Below are 25,047 nucleotides of genomic sequence, written 5' to 3'. Positions count from 1 at the left end.
AAATAGCTTCATCTGTGAGAAATTTCTTTAATCCCTTGGTGTGTTTCTGGTGAATGTCCTGTGGCAGGGATGGGGGACACTGAGATCTTTCTGTCCTGACTGACTCCACCAACTTTCTCAGGGAATGGTCATTGGAAAGAGACCTCCCCATCATGTGCCTGTACATGTAAGATACATAAGAAGTCCTGAGGACATCAAAGCTCTAATGTCTAAAAGTCATCTATTTCAGTAGTAATTCTTTTATAAAATGTCATCCTTCTTTCTGTATCCACGGGTACAACTGAAAGAAGCCATTGAAGATCTTCCTGGTAAAATAGATACCAACTTAGCAGAATCAAGTTCAGACTTGAGTGTTGGACAGAGACAACTGGTGTGCCTTGCCAGGGCTTTTCTCAGGAAAAACAAGATACTGATTATTGACAAAACCACATCAAATGTGGATCCAAGGTATGGAGCTGAGGTCCATGAAACCTGGAATTAGCATTTTAAATGTGATAATCAGAAAACACTTAATGATGCTGAGAAGTGTTTCTAAGTGCTCTTTTACCCCAGAAACATTAATTCCAGGAAACAAAGAAAGAAACCAAAATATTTTATAGGGTGTTAATGTTGTTATGAGGCATCCTAAGAGAGCTAGACTCCTAAATCCAGCTCTGATAGTTATAAGCAATTTCAAGAGAAGTCTATTTCTCATTGTTTAATGCAAAATTGTAAATTTCTAAGTAGTCTTATCATACTTAGTTTTTCAAGAACAAGATTATGTCTTAAAGTATTGAGTTTTCAAAAATTTTAAAGATACCACATGATATTTTTAATTCATAAGGCTTCTTTTTCTGTCTTTGCTAAACTAAATTCAACTTCTTTGATTTCAGAACTGATGAGTTGATTAAAAAATAATCTGTGAGAAATTTGCCCAGTGCACTGTGCTGACCATCACACACAGATTGAACACCATTATTGACAGCGACACAATAATGGTAAGACCCTCACTAGTGAAATTTCAGTTTGCATTTATATGAAATTTTTCAATGTATTTTTCCTTGTAAAACTTAATAGGAACCTCCAGTAAGTTACTTTTCTCTCAGGTTTTCCTCTCATTCCTGACAATGACTCAGGTATTTAATTATAAATTCAAACTGTTCTATTAAATAATATATCCAGTAATTTCATAGTTTCATATAAAGTTTATTTGGGTTGTCATCTTTCTTTAAGACAGCCAACCATAAAAATTTTCCAAATCCAAGATGCGTCTTCATATTTGAGTGGTAAGAATACAGTCATTTTCACTGTGTCAGTTGTTTCAGCATTTTTGGATTCCCTTAATCAAAAAATTAGCCTTTCCTTTAAATTGCCAGGAGGTTGTTGAGTGTGCTGTGCTTAGTCACTCAGTCATATGCAACTCTTTGCGACCCCATGGACCGTGGCCCAGCAGGTTCCTCTGTTCATGGGGATTCTCCAGGCAAGAATAATGGAGTGGGTTGCCAAGCCCTCCTCCAGGGGATCTTCCCGGACCCAGGGATCGAACCCACAGCTTTTACATCTACCTGCACTGGCAGCCAGGTTCTTTACCACTAGATCACCTGAGAAGCCCTTGGGGCATCTAGACAGGCATGCCAAATCATAGGACATTTTAATTATCATGTAGATGTGATAGATTCAATTATTGTTAAACTCTTTTGAGAAAGCCACCCGCTGGAAGTAATTCACAGTAGTAAACAAAAGAGGAACATGATGATGGCTTTGTGAGACTTAATAAATGTTTTCAATTAAATACCATGGATAAAATTAACTGCAATACCTAGATGTGGAAAAATGACCTGTGTCCTGTTTAGAGTTTTAGTGTATTGCCTTAGATACACAATATCTTACTGTGTATAAAAGCGCTTGGAAGGTAAGCAGTTGAAGAAAGGGAAAGAAGCAAAGAAAGGTAATTTTTGAAAATGGATTCAGATTTTCAGCATTCAGATTCAGCTACTCTGCTGTGCTGTGCACACCATGATCTGTAGAATTTGGAGCTCAATTTCTTACTTCTTTAGTCTTATTTACAGAGAAAAATTGAATTTCTACAGATTCCTTCTGTGCTACACAGTCCTGTTCAAGCTACTTATGTAGCAGCTCTTTTGCCAGCATTTCACTCTCAGAACAAAACATACACACACACACACACACACACACACACGTAAATAAAGAACAACCACATCAACTTCAAGAAGCACCTTAACCTCTCCAGCAAGAGATTTGGTCCCCTATTACATGCGTGCTAAGTCGCTTCAGTCATGTCCGACTCTTTGTGACCTCATAGACTGTAGCCCTCTAAGCTCCTCTGTCTGTGGGATTCTCCAGGCAAGAATATTGGAGTGGGTTGCCATACCCTACTCCAGAGGATCTTCCCAACCCAGGGATCAAACCCTCATCTCCTGCATTGCAGGTGCATTCTTTCCTGATTAAGCCACTGGGAAAGCCCTCTTAGCAACTGACATATTCCAGGATGCCAAAGAAATTCAGAAGCACTATTTTTTCCCCAAATATGCATGTATGCTGTCAAAACAACTTAACAATTCATTTGCTATCAGGTCACTGTCATACAGGTCACTGTATGACATGAATCTAATTTTTGAAAGTGAAAGTCACTCAGTTGTGTCCAACTCTTCTATGACCCCATGGACTGTATAGTCCATGCCACTGAATTCTCCAGGCCAGAATACTGGAGTGGGTAGCCAACCATTCCCTTCTCCAGGGGATCATCCCAGTCAGGGATAGAACCCAGATCTCCCACATTGCAGGTGGATTCTTTACTGGCTGAGCCACCAGGGAAGCCTAAGAATACTGGAGTGGGTAGCCTATCCCTTTTCTAGCAGATCTTTCTAACCCAGGAATTGAACCAGGGTTTCCTGCAATGCAGATGGATTCTTTACCAGTTGAGCTACCAGTGAAGCCCTAATTTTTAGGTGTATTGAATTTGATTTTCTTGAATAAAGTGATTTCCCAACTTTGAATGTCTGTATACATAGGCTTCAAAGCTCAAAATCTGAGAGCTAAAAGCACTAATTAATTGTAACAACCCCAAATGCCCTTGGCAAAAATCTAAATGCCACAGACAGCTCAGTGTCCATAATCAGAGTCTAAAACTTTCATTGTCTTCCTTTCCTATAACACTATAATAATAAAAGGTCAACTTAGGCCTCTATCTGCCTAGTCAAAAAGGGTAAAATCAAACCATTTAAAAGTTACTAGGTCTAAAACCCAGTAGATTTTATTCTCCCTGCCCTACCCCTTTCAGAAATATTGTCTGAGTTTTGTTACTGAGAAACATTGTGTGTCAATGGGTTTCTTTCTGCTAATTAACAGGTTTTGGATTCAGAGAGCCTGGAAGAATATGATGAGCCGTATGTTTTGGTGCAAAATAGAGACAGACTATTTCACAAGATGGTGCAAGAGTTAGACAAGAGCGAGGCCACCGCCCTCACTGAAAGAGCAAGACAGGTGAGCTGCAGGAACTTGTAATGAAAGTTTTTCTCCAGGTTTCACTCCTTACAATCTCCACCAGGGGTCTAGTAACAAGCACTCTGTGCCCTTTTCAGTCAGAAGCCTCTAGAGACAAAGCTTCATGACTGGGTCTTAACAACACGTTGCAGATTAAAGGCAGGTCTGCTGAGAATCTGCAGCAGTGCTGTGAGAGGGGTGTAGGATGTGTAAATACTCATGTGCCTGAGAGATTTCAGATTGGATTTAGCACACACTTGGACTGTAGGTTCAGATTCCCATGGAACACGGAACACTCACCTTTTGTACACCCCTTATACTTCATTCTGATTGGTGCTCAGTACATTTGTGATTCAAGGGCTCTCAGGGAACATCTAGGAGTTTTGAGAGTTTGTGGGGAAAATTATGGAATATTTTGGGTCTAGGGAATATCTTGAAGGTCAAGTGTAGGTCACTTCTGTTTTCTAGTATGTAAAGAAAACTACTTTGTGATACTGTCACCTTCTCCCTAGTTTTTTGTTGTTGTTGTTGTTCAGAATGAGGTGATTTGCCTCCACATGCTGCTTCTACTTTGTGGAAAATGCAGTTTTCATCAGGACAAATCAGAAATTCACAATACCTTAACACTGTGTTCTGAATGGAGTCTGATGGTTTGCAAAGCATTTCCGCAGAGATGAGATGTGTGAAAGCACTAAGCCCTGTACATGTGTGAGGACTGTTGTGGTCCCAGTGTGGGTTGGAAAAGAATTTCCAGACACGAGGCAGACTGAAAGGAGAATAAAGTTTATTTGAGTGGGGGAGTGGTGAGTCACTGCCATCACAGTGGGCTGGCGTCCTTAGAGAGAGCCAATGCTGAACAGGTGTCCTTGATCCATTTTTATACCCAGGATACAAGGAATGGGATAGGGGTTATGTGGGTCATTTGCTGATTGGATGAGGCAGGTATATTGGGTTGGGGGGAAAAGTAAGGCAAATACCTTCTCCCTATATGGGGTAGGAGGGGAGACAGGTTATACTGCTCAGGAGGACCTGAAATCTGTTAATAGTCACAACATGGGTGAGGGAAAGACGAAAAGGGTCTGGTTTTTCTGTTCCTGCATTCCAAGACCCTCCTTGGTTTTATCTGCTCTTTCACGCTAGGGTGACCACAGAACTGTGCTAGATGAGTAGCATTCAGGTCACATGGCTTCTAACAGTGGTCAGGTGGTGGTGTCCTATTGTACAGATGTGGTAACTGAGGTCTGGCTTAAGGACCTTGGCCATTGCTGTGCAGCTTCCTTCCTGTGATGTTTTTCTGGAACAATGTGGGAATGGGACTGATGGGGGATGGAGGGAAGGAAAGTCTGGTGTTCCTGCCCCTTGAGATGCGTGGCTTGGGGAGGGATGAGACTTCTACTTGTATGTGGTGAGGTTTCCTGTCATAACTTTATCTCTGGGCATTAAATGGTGGGTGCCTTTTCTTTGCTCATACTTTTCTGCATTTCCCAGATTTTCACTTGTGAGTAGAATAAAACTACTTATGTAGTATTTAAAACATCTCTTAAAGAAAAGATGTCCCAGTATCTAAGTACTTCTGTATGAAAGATGTATCTAATAATGTATCCCAAGTTCCCTCTGTCACTCTTTCATCTTACTCCTCTTCCTTAGAAATGAAGAGCAGTACCTACCACTGTTAACAGGGTAGGACACTGTCCAGGGTCACAGAACTGGCTGAAGAGTTGGCAGAGTCGGAGTTCAAACCTAGATTTAGGGGCAGTGAAGTCTGTGTCCTGAACTTTTCATAAGTACTTATATTGTGTGCAAATGTAGAGTATAATATAAAGGTGGGATCATTTTATAAATGCTTACATTGAACCCTTACCTCCCAATAATAAAAAAAATGTACCCATAGTTCTTCTAAGCTTTAGAAACCCAAAATAATTAAAATATATTTTTAATTGTCAGTTTTTAAACAAATGATATACCTGATGCTGTGCTGTGCTTAGTTGCTCAGTTGTGTCTGACTCTTTGTGACCCTATGGACCATAGCCCGCCAGACTCCTCCGTCCATGGGATTCTCCAGGCAAGAATACTGGGGTGGGTTGCCATGCCCTCCCCCTCCAGGGGATCATCCCAGTCCAGGGTTTGAACCGAGGTCTCCCACATTGCAGGCAGATTCTTTACTGTCTGAGCTATCAGGGAAGCCCATACCTAATGCTACAAAACTCCAAAATTTTTTCTTAAAAGTTTCTTTTTTTTTTTTTTTAGTTTGGCTGTTCATTTTATTTTTAATTAACTTTTATACCAATTTAAATTTTTCAAAGGTCAATATTTATAGTTTTGACAGTTTCTTTAAAAATGGGGATAATAATAATGGTTTAACATTTGATAAATTGCAAGTTGCTCTCCCACTCTGGTCATCACACAACTCCTCCCCCAGGTGGAGCTCCAGCTCCATCTCTGACTGCCCTCTTGACATGTTCTGTGCATTAGTGAAGAAACTTGGGCATATGTGGTCTCCCTCTTTTTAAACATAAATGATAGTTGTTCCTTGATGTTTTCATTTATTATTATATCTCAGATTATATCAATGCATTTAGTTTTCTTAATTTTTTGTAATGGCTACTTAGTGTTTATGCTTTCTCCATTCCCTACCCCTCATTTTCCCTTCAAATTAACAAATATAGTTTGATTTTTTTTTCCCCCAAGGGCTTCCCCTGTGGCTCAGCTGGAGAAGAATCTGTTTGCAATGCGAGAGACCTGGGTTCAATTCCTGGGTTGGGAAGATCCCCTGGAGAAGGGAAAGGCTACCCACTCCAGTATTCTGGTCTGGAGAATTCCATGGACTGTATAGTCCATGAGGTCACAAAGAGTGGACACAACTGAATGACTTTCACACAGTTTTGGCCCTTTATTTTATTCTTTTAAATATAAATTTATTTATTTTAATTGGAGGCTAATCACTTTACAATATTATATTGGTTTTGCCATATATCAACATGAATCCGCCACGGGTGTACACATGTTCCCCATCCTGAACCCCCCTCCCACCTTCCTCTCCATACCATCCCGCTGGGTCATCCCAGTGCACCAGTCCTGAGCATCCTATATCATGTGATTCATTTCACATATGATATTATACATATTTCAATGACATTCTCCCAAATCATCACACCCTCACCCTTTCCCATAGACTTGAAAAGACTGTTCTATACATCTGTGTCTCTTTTGCTGTCTCACATACAGGGTTATTATTACCATCTTTCTAAATTCCATATATATGCATTAGTATACTGTATTGGTGTTTTTCTTTCTGGCTTACTTCACTCTGTATAATAGCCTCCAGTTTCATCCACCTCATTAGAACTGATTCAAATATATTCTTTTTAATAGCTGAGTAATACTCCATTGTGTATATGTACCACAGCTTTCTTATCCACTAGTCTGCTGATGGACATCTAGGTTGTTTCCATGTCCTGGCTATTATAAACATTGCTGCGATGAACATTGGGGTACATGTGTCTCTTTCAATTCTTCAATACAAAATGTATGTATTCACATACATACATATGCATACACACATACATCAGTGTGTATGCCAAGCAGTGGGATTACTGGGTCGTATGGCAGTTCTATTTCCAGTTTTTAAAGGAATCTCCACTCTGTTCTCCATAGTGGCTGTACTAGTTTGCATTCCCACCAACAGTGTAAGAGGGTTCCCTTTTCTCCACACCCTTTCCAGCATTTATTGCTTGCAGACTTTTGGATAGCAGCCATTCTGACTGGCGTGAAATGGTACCTCATTGTGGTTTTGATTTGCATTTCTCTGATAATGAGTGATGTTGAGCATCTTTTCATGTGTTTCTTAGCCATCAGTATGTCTTCTTTGGAGAAATATCTGTTTAGTTCTTTGATTGAGTTTTTTGATTGAGTAGTTTATTTTTCTGGAATTGAGCTGCAGGAGTTGTTTGTATATTTTTGAGATTAATTCTTTGTCAGTTGCTTCATTTGCTATTATTTTTTTTCCCATTTTGAAGGCTGTCTTTTCACCTTGCTTATAGTTTCCTTTGTTGTGCAGAAGCTTTTAATTTTAATTAGGTCGCATTTGTTTTTGCTTTTATTTTCAATATTCTGGGAGTTGGATCATAGAGGATCCTGCTGTGATTTATATCAGGGAGTATTTTGCCTATGTTCTCCTCTAGAAGTTTTATAGTTTCTGGTCTTATGTTTAGATCTTTAATCCATTTTGAGTTTATTTTTGTGTATGGTGTTATAAAGTGTTCTAGGTTCATTCTTTTACAAGTGGTTGACCAGTTTTCCCAGCACCACTTGTTAAAGAGATTGTCTTTTCTCCATTGTATATTCTTGCCTCCTTTGTCAAAGATAAGGTGTCCATAGGTGTGTGGATTTATCTCTGAGCTTTCTATTTTGTTCCATTGTTCTATACTTCTGTCTTTGTGCCAATACCATACTGTCTTGATAACTGTGGCTTTGTAGTAGAGCCTGAAGTCAGGCAGGTTGATTCCTCCAGTTCCATTCTTCTTTCTCAAGATTGCTTTGGGTATTCAAGGTTTTTTGTATTTCCATACAAATTGTGAAATTATTTGTTCTAGCTCTGTGAAAAATACCATTGGTAGCTTGATAGGGATTGCATTGAATCTATAGATTGCTTTGGGTAGTATACTCATTTTCACTATATTGATTCTTCCGATCCATGAACACAGTATATTTCTCCATCTATTAGTGCCCTCTTTGATTTCTTTCATCAGTGTTTTATAGTTTTATATATATAGGAGAAGGCAATGCCACCCCACTCCAGTACTCTTGCCTGGAAAATCCTATGGATGGAGGAGTCTGGTAGGCTGCAGTCCATGGGGTCGCTAAGAGTCGGACACGACTGAGCACCTTCACTTTCATTCATTGGAGAAGGAAATTGCAACCCACTCCAGTGTTTCTGCCTGGAGAATCCCAGGGATGTGGGAGCCTGGTGGGCTGCCATCTGTGGAGTCGAAGAGAGTCGGACATGACTGAAGCAGCTTAGCCGCAGCAGCAGCATATATAGGTCTTTTGTTTCTTTAGGTAGATATATTCCTAAATATTTTATTCTTTTTGTTGCAATGGAATCGTTTCCTTAATTTCTCTTTCTCTTTTCTCATTATTAGTGTATAGGAATGCAAGGGATTTCTGTGTTTTGATTTTATATCCTGCTACTTTACTATATTCATTGATTAGCTCTAGTAATTTTCTGGTGGAGTCTTTAGGATTTTCCTATGTAGATCATCATGTCATCTGCAAACAAACAGTGAGAGTTTTACTTCCTCTTTTGCAATCTGGATTCTTTTTATTTCTTTTTCTGCTCTGATGGCTATGGCCAAAACTTGTCAAATTATGTTGAATAGTAATGGTGAAAGTGGGCACCCTTGTCTTGTTCCTGATTTTAGGGGAAATGCTTTCAATTTTTCATCATTGAGGATAATGTTTGCTGTGGGTTTGTCATATATAGCTTTTATTATGTTAAGGTATGTTCCTTCTGTTCCTGCTTTCTTGAGAGTTTTTATTGTAAGTGGATGTTGAACTTTGTCAAAGGCTTTCTCTGCATCTATTGACATAATCTTATGGCTTTTATTTTTCAATTTTTTAACGTGGTGTATTACATTGATTGATTTGGGATAAAGCCCACTTGGTCATGATGTATGATCTTTTTAATGTGTTGTTAGATTCTGATTGCTAGGATTTTGTTAAGGATTTTTGCACCAATGTTCATCAGTGATATTGGCCTGTAGTTTTCTTTTTTTGTAGCATCTTTATCAGATTTTGGTATTAGGGTGATGGTGGCCTCATAGAATGAGTTTGGAAGTTTACCTTCCTTTACAATTTTCTGGAAAAGTTTGAGTAGGATAGGTGTTAGCTCTTCTCTAAAGTTTTGGTAGAATTCAGCTGTGAAGCTGTCTGGACCTGGGCTTTTGTTTGCTGGAAGATTTCTGATTACAGTTTCAATTTCTGTACACGTGATGGATCTGTTAAGATTTTCTGTTTCTTCCTTGTTCACTTTTGGAAAGTTGTACTTTTCTAAGAATTTGTCCATTTCTTCCAAGTTGTCCAACTTATTGGCATACAATTGCTGATAGTAGTCTCTTATGATCCTTTGTATTTCTGTGTTGTCTGTTGTGATCTCTCCATTTTCATTTCTAATTTTATTGATTTGATTTTTCCCCCTTTGTTTCTTGATGAATCTGGCTAATGCTACTAGAGCTACTTCAAAGATAAAGACATTGCTTGCTAAAGTTGGAAATCTAGAGAATTCCCTTTTCAGACGGCCCATACTATGCTCTCCAGTCCCTACTGCTATCTTAGAACTATAACTAGCCATCTCTAAACTGCCAGATACATTCATTCCCTTCAGTTTCTGCTATCTTACTTTTTTTTTAGCCTAAGATTTTTTGAAACTTCTTAGTGTTCTTTTCCAAACATTAACCAATAGGTGCTTAGAAGAAATAAATATTGAAAATCAGTGTTGAATTGTATAAAGAAGGCTGGATATGAAGCCAGGGGACCAGTGATCTTGATGCTTCTTCACTTTTTACCCAACCTTCTCAGGTCTAAAATGGGAAATACCCACTCTTCCTAAGACCTGAAGGGTCATCCTGAGGCTCAGATATTGTGAACACATTTTGTAAAACCTAAAACTGAGGCAACATACAAACAAAAGATTTGGGATTTGTTTCTTTTTTTTTTCATTCATTAAAAAATGTTTAGCAAATGCCTGCTAGGTGCAAGACCACTAGGCCAAGCATGGAACTTAGAAACATGGGGAAGATGTCATAAGGCCTCTATCCACACTTGTTTATTGATCTTAAATGGTTCAGTACTACAATTAAAAAGACAATAACACGTGTTGAAGAGAATGTAGAGAAACTGGAATCCTCATTCATTGCTTGTGGTAATGTAAAATGATACAGCTGCAAAGTTACCATATATTTCAACAGTTCTCCTAGGTATCAATGCAAGATAAATGAAAACATCTGTTGACAAGAAAACTTAGATATAAATGTCAGATAAGCAATATTCATAAAAACCAAAAAGTGTGTTGTGGGCAAGGCACATCAAGTGTACATCAGCTGATGAATAGATAAATGAAATGTATTACATGAAAAAAATGAAATCGTATTTGGAATGGTAGATATACTGATGCATGCTGCAACATGGATGAACATCGAAAATATTATGCTGAGTTAATGAAGCCAGCCATTGGCTCTGGTGAGGATAATGAGACAACATCTAAGGAGATTCAATCTTGTTGAACTTGATGATTCATTATGAAAAAAACCTCAGGGACACATGACACAAATTGTGACTGTGCAAACTATAAATTATTAAATGATCTTCAGGATCTTATCAAAAAGTCAAAGCATCAAGTGTAAAATCTGCAGTAGGTATAAGAGCAGTACCAAGGCATTTAGACGGATGGCATTCACAATTTAAACATTCTCCAGTGCGTACCTACCGTTCTGAATATGGTGACAATTTCTTTGTCACCCCACCTTTTAGTAATACATCCACCTCTGTAACTTCAGGAGTGGGCACCAAACTCAAATCTAGCCAAGTCTGTGTCCAAAGGGCGTGGCCCAGAGATAACCTCATGGCCCAGGCCAACTGACTTTATTCCCTGACAATGTTGATTTGGTGGTGGTTTTTTGTTGTTGTTGTTTTAATTTATTTCTGGAAAAACCTCACTTTCCTGATGAGGAACTGATAAGGGTATGGCCTGTAACTGCTGGTAGCCACATGCCCCATTTACATGAAGAGGCCTGAAAGAATATAGCAGGTACTCAGGGAAAGTCATCCAGTCAACAGCTATTTATTAAATACCTACTGTGTGGCAATCCTATGTTGGAAAGATCCCCTGAAGAAGGAAATGGCAACCCACTCCAGTATTCTTGCCTGGACAATTCCATGAACAGAGGAGCCTGACGGGCTACAGTCCATGGGATTGCAAAGAGGTGGACACAACTGAGTGACTACACTTTCTTTTTTTCACTGTGGGCAAGACTGATCCAGGAGTAAGGGATACCTAAGTGAGTAGGATGAGTGGTGTAAAGGAGATTCTTATTAGAATCAAGTCTCCAGGGTTCCTGAGGCTAATAACATCCCTTCTTGGATGGTGTGACCTGCTGGAGCAGAAGCTGTCATTTTCCAACTTGTGTCTTCTGACACTCCTTCAGAATTAAAGCAGCTCACTCCTTATCAGCAACTCTCTGCTGAAGGACCATTTCCTGGCTGTGGAAGAACATTGGGGTCATATGCAAGGAAGGTCAAACCCCTAGATTCAACCTCAGCCAGAGATGGATGGAGGGCTTCCCTGATAGCTCAGTTGGTAAAGAATCCTCCTGCAGTGCAGGAGACCCTGGTTCGATTCCTGGGTTGGGAAGATCCACTGGAGAAGGGATAGGCTACTCACACCAGTGTTCTTGGGCTCCCCTTGTGGCTCAGCTGGTAAAGAATCTGCCCACAATGCGGCAGAGCTGGGTTCGATCCCTGGGTTGGGAAGATCCCCTGGAGAAGGGAAAGGCTACCCATTCCAGTACTCAGGCTTAGAGAATTCTGTGGTCACAAAGTGTCAGACACGACTGAGCAACTTTCACTTTACTTCACTTCAGAGATGGATGGGGACTTGGTAGATAAATGCCCTAGTGCCCTTGCCTTTCAGTTGGAATAATTCTGTCTCCCAGGGTGACCCAGCATGAAGGAGTCTAGTTGCCTGAGCAGTAACTTGCTTGTTAACACACTTTTATTGGCTTCCTTCCCTTCTCTGTCTCACTTCTCCACTCCCTCCAAGTGTTTTCCTGGGATCACTTCCAAAATAAACTACTTCCAGTCAAATCTTTGTCAGGGTCAGCTACTGGGGAACCCAAACTATGACACCTACCAGAAACTAATTACTAAAAAATATATGCACTCCATTGCACCCATATAAACCCTAACTAGTACTATGATGCTGCGAGGGATTGGGGGCAGGAGGAGAAGGGGACGACAGAGGATGAGATGGCTGGATGCCATCACTGACTCGATGGACGTGTGTCTGGGTGAACTCCAGGAGTTGGTGATGGACAGGGAGGCCTGGCGTGCTGCGATTCATGGGGTCACAAAGAATCGGACACGACTGAGTGAATAAACTGAACTGAGTACTATAAATCCTGGGTTGTCCAACATCATAGCACTATCCACAAGAGAACTCTGAGGACTTGAAATGCATCTGCTTCACACTGAGATGTGCTGTATGTATAAAATACACAATGCATTTCAAAGACATAATAAAATCTTTATGTCTCATTAATGATCTTTTACATTTTTTACATGTTGAAATGATATTATTTTGGACAAATTGGTTTTCAAATATCTTCTGAATATTAATTTCACTTGTTCCTTTTTACTTTTTAATATGGCTACTACAAAGTTTATTAATAATATTAGTCGTGTAGTTCATTTTGTTTTTCTATGAACCTGAGATAAAGTGGTAGCTTTAAATAAGACACATGTGGGAAAGGACAGCTGGCCTTTGGCCCAAAGCTGGTAGTTTTGGCCAGACAGCCTGAGGTGCCACCTCTTCAAACGAGCTGGTCTGCATGGATACACTTAATTCCAGGTCTTGTATCTAGCAAAGTTCACAATCAAACTATGTTGTATAGCTTGCTTGCAACCTGTCCGAGATCTCGCTCTCTCTAAACTGAGACCAAATTCTGGACCAAGACCTCCCAACCCTTTTACCACCTAGTGTGTATGTTGTACAGTTTATAACTATTCAATTAACTCTTTACTCATTAATCTTGGGACTTCCCTGGTGGTCCACTGGTTAAGACTCGGCACTTCAATCCCTGGTTGAGGAACTAAGATTTTGCATGCCTTATGGTGCGGCCCCACCAAAAAAAGTCTTTACTTGTTAACCAAAGCAGCCAGGCAAGCTATTTCTAGCACTCATCTGTGTGTCCTGTAGGGCTACAATCATAAGTCCACTACTCTCAAACCACTTTTCTTATTTCAAATTTAGGATTTCACCCAACAACTATCAAGCATTGCCATCCATCTCTAACAGTCAAGTTGTTCAGTTTCCATAGAACAACCATCTCTGTACCATAATGACACTTCTTTGTAGATCCATTTGGGTGTTTTCTTACATTTTCCTGCATCCTTTAAAATAACGAGATAGAAGATGGGAAAATTAATATGCTAATATCAGCAATAATGCAACTAAGGCAATTATGAGGAGAGCACAAAGTAGAGAGTAGGTGACTTTTCAGCCTGGTTTGGATGAAAATTGGAAGTAAGTTCTTGATTATATTTTTAATTTTGAAGGAAGAGAAACAATTTTTTAATCTATAAAACATCTATAGCAATTTATTCATAAATGCTGAAATGTAGAAGCAACCAAAGTGTCCTTCAGTAGGTGAATGTCTTAGGGAAAACACAGACCCAAACTGTCTGCCCTGGCCAGGCACCATAGTAACCACTTGCATTAGTTATTTAAGAAGGAGGGCTTGGTAAGAACTGTGGAACTAACAAGCCACCACCAACTGGAAGAATTAGGAAAGGTGAAAAGAAAAGAGAAGACTCTAGTTCATATGTCTTGCCAACCTCCCAGAATCCTCCTTGCTGGAATCCATCTTGGCTGTGTCACCAGGAAGGACTCTGAGCCAGAACAATTGGTCAGAGACAACTGTGAAATAAATTCCATCACCATACACCCCAAGACTGGGAGCCATGTGGCAGAGAAGTTCTCCTGGGTTCTCTTACTCTCCCCTTGGGTGCCTCTTTTCCCAATAAAGTCACTTGCTTTGTCAGCATATATGTCTCCTTGGACAAGAGTGTTAGACAAGAGCCCATCTTGGGCCCTGGAAGGGCCTTTAAACTATCCTGTTCAGACAATATAATATTATTTAGCGCTAAAAGAAATGTGCTACCAAGCCATGAAACCACATGAAGAAAACTTAATTCATTACTACTAAGTGAAAGTCAGTCTAAAAAGAGCTACATACTATATCATGCTAACTATATGACATTCTTTAAAAAGGCAAAATTATAGAGACAGTGAAAAGATCTGTGGTTGCCAGAGGGTGGAATTGGGTAGAGGTGGGAGTGAGGGATGAATAAGAGGAGCAGAGATAATTTTTAGGACAATGAAGACACTCTATGATACCATGATGACTGAAATGTCATTATACATTTGCCCTGTCAACTAAAAAATTAGTCAGAACCTGAAAGTAGAACTATTTTATTTGGTGGGAATATTAAGGACTCCAAGCACAGGAGACAGCATCTTAGTAACTCTGAGAAAACTGCTCTAAGGAGGCAGGAGGGGAAGTCAGGCTATATACAAGTTTGCAACAAAGGTGGCAGGCAGTCTGAACATCAAAGATTATTGTTAAGTAAGGAAAACCAGATATCAAGCTTAGGAATTTAGCATTCTTCTGTGTGTGGGAAGATGTAAGACTCTGGGCTCACTGAATTCATTCCTTTCATATGCACCTCAGCTATCTGGAGCCAAATCCTGTGCCTTTTCTTTTTTTTCTTCTCACATCTCTCTTCTCCCCTTAAACACCCATCTCTTCAGCAGTCACTGTGGGGGGGTGGCAGCATCTGCTGGATCTCAGGCATTGTGTTCCCTTTTGAGAGCCCTCATTCACATTTGAAGGTTGATGCCTGTTACATCCTTGTTTATTCATATGGACAGAGATATTCCATTTCACAGTCCAAATCCATAGAATACACAACACCAAGAATGAACCTTAATACAAGTGATGGACTTTGGGTGACTATGATGTGTCAATGTAGATCCATCAGATGTAGCAAATGTGTCTCTTTGGTAGGGATGTTGAGAGTGGGGAGGCTATGGAGTATGAGGGCAAGGGGATATGGGGAATCTCTGTACTTGCCCCTAAAAAAACAAAAGAAAAGAAAAGAAGAACTATGAAATACTTTTAAGTTATTGGTAAATATTACATATGCAAATGGTGAAAGGTTATAATAGAGGAAATGGAGAGTATTTTGAAGTTATAGATTGAGAGTCTATGTCCCATTGATCCTTTAGGGAATTTCATAGGCTTGTACATTGCCTGATACAGATAAAGCTGACCCCAACAGTGAATCAGTTAGAACTGGACATGGAACAACAGGCTGGTTCCAAGTAGGAAAAGGAGTATGTCAAGGCTGTATATTGTCACCCTGCTTATTTAACTTCTATGCAGAGTACATCATGAGAAACACTGGACTGGAAGAAGCACAAGCTGGAATCAAGATTGCCGGGAGAAATATCAGTAACCTCAGATAGGCAGATGACACCACTCTTATGGCAGAGTGAAGAGGAACTAAAAAGCCTCCTGATGAAAGTGAAAGTGGAGAGTGAAAAAGTTGGCTTAAAGCTCAATATTCAGAAAACGAAGATCATGGCATCTGGTCCCATCACTTCATGGGAAATAGATGGGGAAACAGTGGAAACAGTGTCAGACTTTATTTTTCTGGGGCTCCAAAATCACTGCAGATGGTGATTGCAGCTATGAAATTAAAAGACGCTTACTCCTTGGAAGAAAAATTATGACCAACCTAGAGAGCATATTGAAAAGCAGAGACATTACTTTGCCAACAAAGGTCCGTCTAGTCAAGGCTATGGTTTTTCCTGTGATCATGTATGGATGTGAGAGTTGGACTGTGAAGAAGACTGAGCGCCAAAGAATTGATGATTTTGAAATGTGGTGTTGGAGAAGACTCTTAAGGGTTCGTTGGACTGCAAGGAGATCCAACCAGTCCATTCTGAAGGAGATCAGCCCTGGGATTTCTTTGGAAGGACTGATGCTAAAGCTGAAACTCCAGTACTTTGGCCACCTCATGTGAAGAGTTGACTCATTGGAAAAGACTCTGATGCTGGGAGGGATTGGGGGCAGGAGGAGAAGGGGATGACAGAGGATGAGATGACTGGATGGCATCACTGACACGATGGACATGAGTCTGGGTGAACTCTGGGAGTTGGTGATGGACAGGGAGACCTGGCGTGCTGCAATTCATGGGGTCGCAAAGAGTCGGACACAACTGAGCGACTGAACTGAACTGAACTGAACAGTGAATCATTGCCACTTTTTCTAGAAGCTGCCCTACTTGTAGGAGACTCAATATATTTAATCCATATTTCACCTGCTTATTCTCTGCAGTAAGTATATCCCTTTATTTCCAATAACCTGTCTATGAGTAGGATGTTTATGCATACTGGAAATCTGTGTGAACATTTAAGATCTTCCCTGTTGCAAGCCCTAAGGCTCCAGTGACAGCCATCTATTCAGCCCTAGAGGTGGATGTCCCTGGAATTAGGCTTTGTGCCTCTGTGACTTGGGTCTGGTTACTAAGTATTCTGTCATCCTGTTTCATTGTCTTATAAAACTGTTTGAATCTGTGATCCACTTCTCTTCAGTGCTTAGGAGAGGTTAACTTTCCAGGTCAGGGTGAAACCAAGCAGGACCTTGTGGTGCTCCTGGGCACAGAAGCCTTTCTGTCCCCTGTTTCTTGTAGGGAACAGACCTCTAGTCTCCATGACCTTCCCTGAGTAATAAAGGGCAGATTCAAACAGTTCCTAATCTGGGAAGGGAAGAGATGCAAAGACAAGGGACAGAGAGTCAGAAAACAATACTGGAGCCTTGGAACAGCATCGTAGTCTTGTCTCAAGGAATACACATAATATCTTTGAGCTCTTTAAGCTGTCAGCATTGTTCATACCAGAGAAAGACCATGTGTTGTTCTTGTTCAGTTGCTCAGTCATGTCCAACTCTTTGTGATCCCAGGGACTGCAACACTCCAGACTTCCTGACCACATGATGCTACATTAAAGAACCAGTGAAGCTCATCAGGAAGATTACCTGAGACGAACAAAGGTCCATCTAGTCAAAGCTATGTTTTTTCCAGTAGTCATATATAGATGTGAGAGTTGGAACATAAAGAAGGCTGAGCACTGAAGAACTGATGCTTTTGAACTGTGGTGTTGGAGAAGACTCTTGAGAGTCCCTTGAACTACAAGGAGATAAAACTAGTCAGTCCTAAAGGAAATCAGTCCTGAATAATCATTGGAAAGACTGATGCTGAAGCTCCAATATTTTGGCCACCTGATGTGAAGAGCGACTCTTTAGAAAAGCCCCTGATGCTGGGAAAGATTAAAGGTAAGAGAAGGGGATGACAGAGGATGAGATGGTTGGATGGCATCACCAACTCAATGAACATGAGTTGAGCAAGGTCCAGGAGATGATAAAGAACAGGGAAGGCATGCTGTAGTCCATGGGGTCACAAAGAGTAGGATAGGACTGAGCAACTGAATAACAGATTAGAACACACACTGTAATCTTATCAGCAATCCCACCCTTAAACTGTTTCTATAAAACTCCTCATATAAATCTCCTGGGGTTGGGACTCACAGTATTTTGGAGCAGGAGTCCACTCTGTCCCCTTTTACCTGGCAAAGCTATAAAGCGTTTTTTTTTTTTTTTTGCTTCACCCCAAATTCTGTTTCCAAGATTCAATCAGGTGCTGCTGCATTGAGGCTGAGCTTTTGGCATCGGGGCTGCTGAAACAGTTCATGTATGTGGTTTAGATACACAATTGTGCTCCAGGGACCCTGTTTCTGTGGGTAGCTGTGTAGCAGGATTTAGTTTATGATAGCCACTGAGTTATCTAAAAGTATAGCTTGAACTGACGCTGAAGCTACCTGATGCGATGAACTGACTCATTTGAAAAGACCCTGCTGAGAAAGATTGAAAGCATGAGGACAAAGGGACAACAGAGGATGAGATGGTTGAATGGCATCACTGACTCAATGGACATGAGTTTGGGTAAGCTCCCACAAACTCCCAAGGAGTTGGTGATGGACAGGGAGGGCTGGTGTGCTGCAGTCCATGGGGTCACAAAGAGTCGGACATAACTGAGCAACTGAACTGAACTGAATAGTTTGAACTTGAATTGACCTTTAGGGGATAGGCATTCTGTTCCCTTCAGATCAGATCAGATGAGACCAGTCGCTCAGTCGTGTCCGACTCTGCGACCCCATAAATCGCAGCACGCCAGGCCTCCCTGTCCAACACCAACTACCGGAGTTCACTCAGACTCATGTCCATCGAGTCAGTGATGCCATCCAGCCATCTCATCCTCTGTTGTCCCCTTCTCCTCCTGCCCCCAATCCCTCCCAGCATCAGAGTCTTTTCCAATGAGTCAACTCTTCACATGAGGTGGCCAAAGTCCTGGAGTTTCAGCTTTAGCATCAGTCCTTCCAAAGAAATCCCAGGGCTGATCTCCTTTAGAATGGACAGGTTGGAACTCCTTGCAGTCCAAGGGACTCTCAACAGTCTTCTCCAACACCACAGTTCAAAAGCATCAATTCTTTGGCACCCAGCCTTCTTCACAGTCCAACTCTCACATCCATACATGACCACAGGTAAAACCATAGCCTTGACTAGACGGACCTTTGTTGGCAAAGTAATGTCTCTGGTTTTCAATATGCTACCTAGGTTGGTCATAATTTTCCTTCCAAGGGGTAAGCGTCTTTTAATTCCATGGCTGCAGTCACCATCTGCAGTGATTTTGGAGCCCAGAAAAATAAAGTCTGACACTGTTTCCACTGTTTCCCTATTTCCCATGAAGTGATGGGACTGGATGCCATGATCTTCGTTTTCTGAATGTTGAGCTTTAAGCCAACTTTTCACTCTCCACTTTCACTTTCATCAAGAGGCTTTTTAGTTCCTCTTCACTTTCTGCCATAAGGGTGGTGTCATTGGCATATCTGAGGTTATTGATATTTCTCCCAGCAATCTTGATTCCAGCTTGTGTTTCTTCCAGTCCTGCATTTCTCATGATGTACTCTGCATAGAAGTTAAATAAGCAGGGTGACAATATACAGTCTTGACATACACTTTTTCATATTTGGAAACAGTCTGTTGTTCCATGTCCAGTTCTAACTGTTGCTTCCTGACCTGCATACAAGTTTTTCAAGAGGCAGGTCAGGTGGTCTGGTATTCCCATCTCTTTCAGAATTTTCCACAGTTTATTGTGATCCACACAGCCAAAGGCTTTGGCAAAGTCAATAAAGCAGAAATAGATGTTTTTCTGGAACTCTCTTGCTTTTTCCATGATCCAACAGATGTTGTCAATTTGACCTCTGGTTCCTCTGCCTTTTCTAAAACCAGCTTGAACATCAGGAAGTTCAGGGTTCACATATTGCTGAAGCGTGGCTTGGAGAATTTTGAGCATTACTTTACTAGTGTGTGAGATGAGTGCAATCGTGCGGTAGTTTGAGCACTCTCTGGCTTTACCTTTCTTTGGGATTGGAATGAAAACTGACCTTTTCCAGTCCTGTGGCCACTGCTGAGTTTTCCAGATTTGCTGGCATATTGAGTGCAGCACTTTCACAGCATCATCTTTCAGGATTTGGAATAGCTCAACTGGAATTCCATCTCCTCCACTAGCTTTGTTCATAGTGATGCTTTCTAAGGCCCACTTGACTTCACATTCCAGGAATGTGGAGGAATGGAGCCAGGAATGTCTGGCTCTAGGTGAGTGATCACACCATCGTGATTATTTGGGTCATGAAGATATTTTTTGTACAGTTCTTCTGTGTATTCTTGCCACCTCTTCTTAATATCTTCTGCTTCTGTTAGGTCCATACCATTTCTGTGCTTGATCAAGCCCATCTTTGCATGAAATTTTCCTTTGGTATCTCTGATTTTCTTAAAGAGATCTCTAGTTTTCCCATTCTGTTGTTTTCCTCTATTGCTTTGCATTGATTGATGAAGAAGGCTTTCTTATCTCTTCTTGCTATTCTTTGGAACTCTGTATTCAGATGTTTATATCTTTCCTTTTCTACTTTGCTTTTTGCTTCTCTTCTTTTCATAGCTATTTGTAAGGCCTCCCCAGACAGCCATTTTGCTTTTTTGCATTTCTTTTCCATGGGGATGCTCTTGATCCCTGTCTCCTGTACAATGTCACAAACCTCATTCCATAGTTCATCAGGCACTCTATCTATCAGATCTAGGCCCTTAAATCTATTTCTCACTTCCACTGTATAATCATAAGGGATTTGATTTAGGTCATACCTGAATGGTCTAGTAGTTTTTCCCTATTTTCTTCAATTTAAGTCTGAATTTTGCAATAAGGAGTTCATGGTCTGAGCCACAGTCAGCTCCTGGTCTTGTTTTTGCTGACTGTATATAGAGCGTCTCCATCTTTGGCTGCAAAGAATATAATCACTCCGTATAATAGGCTCCAGGAGCCTATTATACAGAGTGAAGTAAGCCAGAAGGAAAAACATAAATACAGTATACTAATGCATATATATGGAATTTAGAAAGATGGTAACAATAACCCGGTGTACAAGACAGCAAAAGAGTCACTGATGTATAGAACAGTCTTATGGACTCTGTGGGAGAGGGAGAGGGTGGGAAGATTTGGGAGAATGGCATTGAAACATGTAAAATATCATGTATGAAACGAGTTGCCAGTCCAGGTTCGATGCACGATACTGGATGCTTGGGGCTAGTGCACTGGGACGACCCAGAGGGATGGTATGGGGAGGGAGGAGGGAGGAGGGTTCAGGATGGGGAACACATGTATACCTGTGGCGGATTCATTCTGATATTTGGCAAAACTAATACAATTATGTAAAGTTTAAAAATAAAATAAAATTAGAAAAAAAAAGAATATAATCAATCTGATTTTGGTGTTGACCATCTGGTGACGTCCATGTATAGAGTCTTCTCTTGTGTTGTTGGAAGAGGGTGTTTGTTATGACCAGTGTATTTTCTTGGCAAAACTCTATTATTCTTTGCCCTGCTTCATTCTGTATTCCAAGGCCAAATTTGCCTGTTAGTCCAGGTGTTTCTTGACTTCCTACTTTTGCCTTCCAGTCCCCTATAATGAAAAGGACATCTTTTTTGGGTGTTAGTTCTAAAAGGTCTTGTAGGTCTTCACAGAACCGTTCAACTTCAGCTTCTTCAGGATTACTGGTTGGGGTATAGACTTGGATTACTGTGATAGTGAATGGTTTGCCTTGGAAATGAACAGAGATCATTCTGTCGTTTTTGAGATTGCATCCAAGTACTGCATTTTGGACTCTTTTGTTGACCATGATGGCTACTCCGTTTCTTCTGAGGGATTCCTGCCCGCAGTAGTAGATATAATGGTCATCTGAGTTAAATTCACCCATTCCAGTCCATTTCAGTTCACTGTTTCCTAGAATGTCGACATTCACTTTTGCCATCTCTTGTTTGACCACTTCCAATTTGCCTGATTCGTGGACCTGACATTACAGTTTTCTATGCAAGATTGCTCTTTATAGCATTGGACCTTGCTTCTATCACCAGTCACATCCACAGCTGGGTATTGTTTTTGCTTTGGCTCCATCCCTTCATTCTTTTTGGAGTTATTTCTCCACTGATCTCCAGTATCATACTGGGCACCTACTGACCTGGGGAGTTTCTCTTTCTATATCCAATCATTTTGCCTTTTCATACTGTTCATGGGGTTCTCAAGGCAAGAATACTGAAGTGGTTTGCCATTCCCTTCTCCAGTGGACCACATTCTTTCAGATCTCTCCACCATGACCTGCCCATCTTGGGTTGCCCCATGGGCATGGCTTAGTTTCATTGAGTTAGACAAGGCTGTGGTCCTAGTGTGATTAGATTGACTAGTTTTCTGTGAGTATGGTTTCAGTGTGTTTGCCCTCTGATGCCCTCTTGCAACATCTACCATCTTACTTGGGTTTCTCCTACCTTGGGCGTGGGGTATCTCTTCATGGCTGCTCCAGCAAAGCGCAGCCATTGCTCCTTACCTTGGACGAGAGGTATCTCCTCACTACCGCCCTTCCTGACCTTCAACGTGGGATAGCTCCTCTAGGCCCTCCTGCGCCTGTGCAGCCACAGCTCCTTGGACATGGGGTTGGTCCTCCGGGCCTCCGCCCCTGGCCTTGGGCATGAGTTGCTCCTCCCAGCAGTTGCCCCAGCCTCAGGTGTAGGGGCATGGGGTAGCTCCTCCCAGCTGCCGCCCCTGACCTCGGATGTGGGGTAACTCCTCTTGTCACCACCCCTGACCTCAGACGCGGGGTAGCTCCTCTCGGCCCTTCCTGTGCCGTCACAGTCTGGTACTCTCCGCCGCTGCCCCTGACCTCGGACTTGGGGTAACTCCTCTTGGCCGCTGCCCTTCGGGCATGGGGTCCTCCCAGCTTCTGCCCCTGACCTCGGACGTGGGGTGACTCCTCTCGGCCGTGCTTAGTGTGCCGGTCTTTGCAGCCACCTGCGCTTAGCGCACCGGTTGTCGCAGCCGCCTGTGTGTTCCCTTAGTACTTACTAAAGCCTGAACCTGGTGTGAGGTCCACATAGAGATTGTCTCACCAAACATTATAATTTGTGCCTCCTCCTTTAGGAAGATATAGTAGTTGCTACTGCCCAAAGGCCAAGAGAACATTCCTTCAGTTCAGTTTAGTCACTCAGTCATGTCCAACTGTTTGTGACCCCATGAGCTGCAGCACGCCAGGCCTCCCTGTCCAACACCAACTCCCGGAGCCCACTCAAACTCATGTCCATTGAGTCGGTGATGCCATCCAACCATCTCATCCTCTGTCTCCCCTTCTCCTTCTGCCCTCAATCTTACCCAGCATCAGGGTCTTTTTAAATGCGTCACCTCTTTGCATCAGGTGGCCAAAGTATTGGAGTTTCAGCTTCAACATCAGACCTTCCGATGAACACACAGGACTGATTTCCTTTAGGATGGACTGGCTGGATCTCCTTGCAATCCAAGGGACTCTCAAGAGTCTTCTCCAACACCACAGTTCAAAAGCATCAATTCTTTGGTGCTCAGCTTTCTTCACAGTCCAACTCTCACATCCATACATGACTACTGGAAAAACCACGGCCTTGACTAGATGGACTTTTGTCGGCAAAGTAATGTCTCTGCTTTTCAATATGCTGTCTAGGTTGGTCATAAATTTCCTTCCAAGGAGTAAGCCTCTTTTAATTTCATGGCTGCAGTCACCATCTGCAGTAATTTGGGAGCTCAAAAAAATAAAATGTGCCATTGTTTCCCCATCTATTTGCCATGAAGTGATGGGACCGGATGCCATGATCTTAGTTTTCTGAATGCTGAGCTTTAAGCCAACTTTTTCACTGTCCACTTTCACTTTCATCAAGAGACTCTTTAGTTCTTTATCACTTTGGTGTCATCTGCATATCTGAGGTTACTGATATTTCTCCAGGCAATCTTGATTCCAGCTTGTGCTTCCTCCAGCCCAGTTTAATCTAATTGTTTTGAAAAATAAACAGTCTCTTCAGGGAGGAGTCCCAGTCTTTGAGCTAATACCCCAGGGGTGATTCCCCTTATTTCATGAATGTAAAGGTCAAGCTTGACATTCATACTTTCCTGGTGACTCAGATGGTAAAACGTCTGCCTGCAATGTGAGAGACTCGGGTTTTATCCCTGGGTCGGGAAGATCCCCTGGAGAAGGCAATGGCAATCAACTCCAGTACTCTTGCCTGGACAATCCCATGAACAGAGGAGCCTGGTAAGCTACAGTCCTTGGGGTTGCAAAGAGTTAGACACGACCAATCAACTTCATTTTTCTTTCCTTTCCTTTTCAAAGGTCAAGGTTTACTTAAATCTGAGAGGCACAGGGCAGTGGCCTGAAGTAATTGCTTTTCCAATTCTTGAAAGGCCCTTTGCATTTTGAATTCTGTTCAAAAAGTCCATCGTTTTATCCTTTCAACTTTTCCTCTAAAGGTCTAGCCTATTAGGTCATAGTTAGGGACAGTTGCTGCACAACCCCCCATTCCCCAGGAAACCTCTAAAATGTTTTCTAGTTCCTGGAGCAGTGAGACTGCAAATGACAATCTGTCTCTCTTTAAAATACTGCTTTTATTAACTCACCAAAACCTCTGCTTTGCCAAATCCCATTGTCACTCTTCTGTCTTCATCTTACTCAGAAGCATGGACTCCAGCTTCACCTTTTAGAAACACACTCTTCACCTCTGTGACAGCACGTTCTCTTTCACCTCAGCCTCCTTGGATGAGTCTCTACCTGTGAATGTTGGCCTCAGGCCTCAGTCTTTGGCTTCTATCTCTTTATGTCTTTTGTTCTCTCTCACTTTTTTCTTTCTTAATTCTTATTTAACAAAAATTCTTAAATTAGTAGAAAAACTATCAGGATCTTATATAATCTGGGATTTATATATATAATAAAATTTAAAATTGGGGTATTTTTAGCATCCTTGATATATTTAATGTTAAAAGAAGAGGGCAATTTACTAAATGTTTAGGAACACTCTGGTGACTCATGGGCTTCCCTGGTGGCTCAGATGGTAAAGAACCTGCCTGCAATTCAGGAGACCTGGGTTCAATCCCTGGGTTAGGAAGAACCCTTGGAGAAGGGAAAGGCTCGCCATTCCAGTATTCTTACCTGGAGAATTCCTTGGACTGGGGGACTAAAAGAAATGCATATAGTCCATGGGGTCACAAAGAGTCAGACACAACTGATCAACTTTCATTTTCACTTTTAATATTCCAGTGGCTCAGAGGTAAAGC

At 41.5% G+C, this 25,047-nt stretch overlaps 1 pseudogene; it reads left to right on the top strand.

Annotated features, from left to right (window-relative positions):
• Window positions 1-247: 247 nt before the first annotated feature.
• LOC100848914 (ATP-binding cassette sub-family C member 4-like) lies at window positions 248-5,136 on the top strand (annotated as a pseudogene).
• The last annotated feature ends 19,911 nt before the right edge of the window (window positions 5,137-25,047 follow it).

The sequence above is a fragment of the Bos taurus genome, chromosome 12 (genome assembly GCF_002263795.3).
Source record: "Bos taurus isolate L1 Dominette 01449 registration number 42190680 breed Hereford chromosome 12, ARS-UCD2.0, whole genome shotgun sequence".
Classification (NCBI taxonomy): domain Eukaryota; kingdom Metazoa; phylum Chordata; class Mammalia; order Artiodactyla; family Bovidae; genus Bos; species Bos taurus.
Note: the sequence above shows the minus strand (reverse complement) of the source record. Positions and strands in the feature narration are given on the sequence as shown.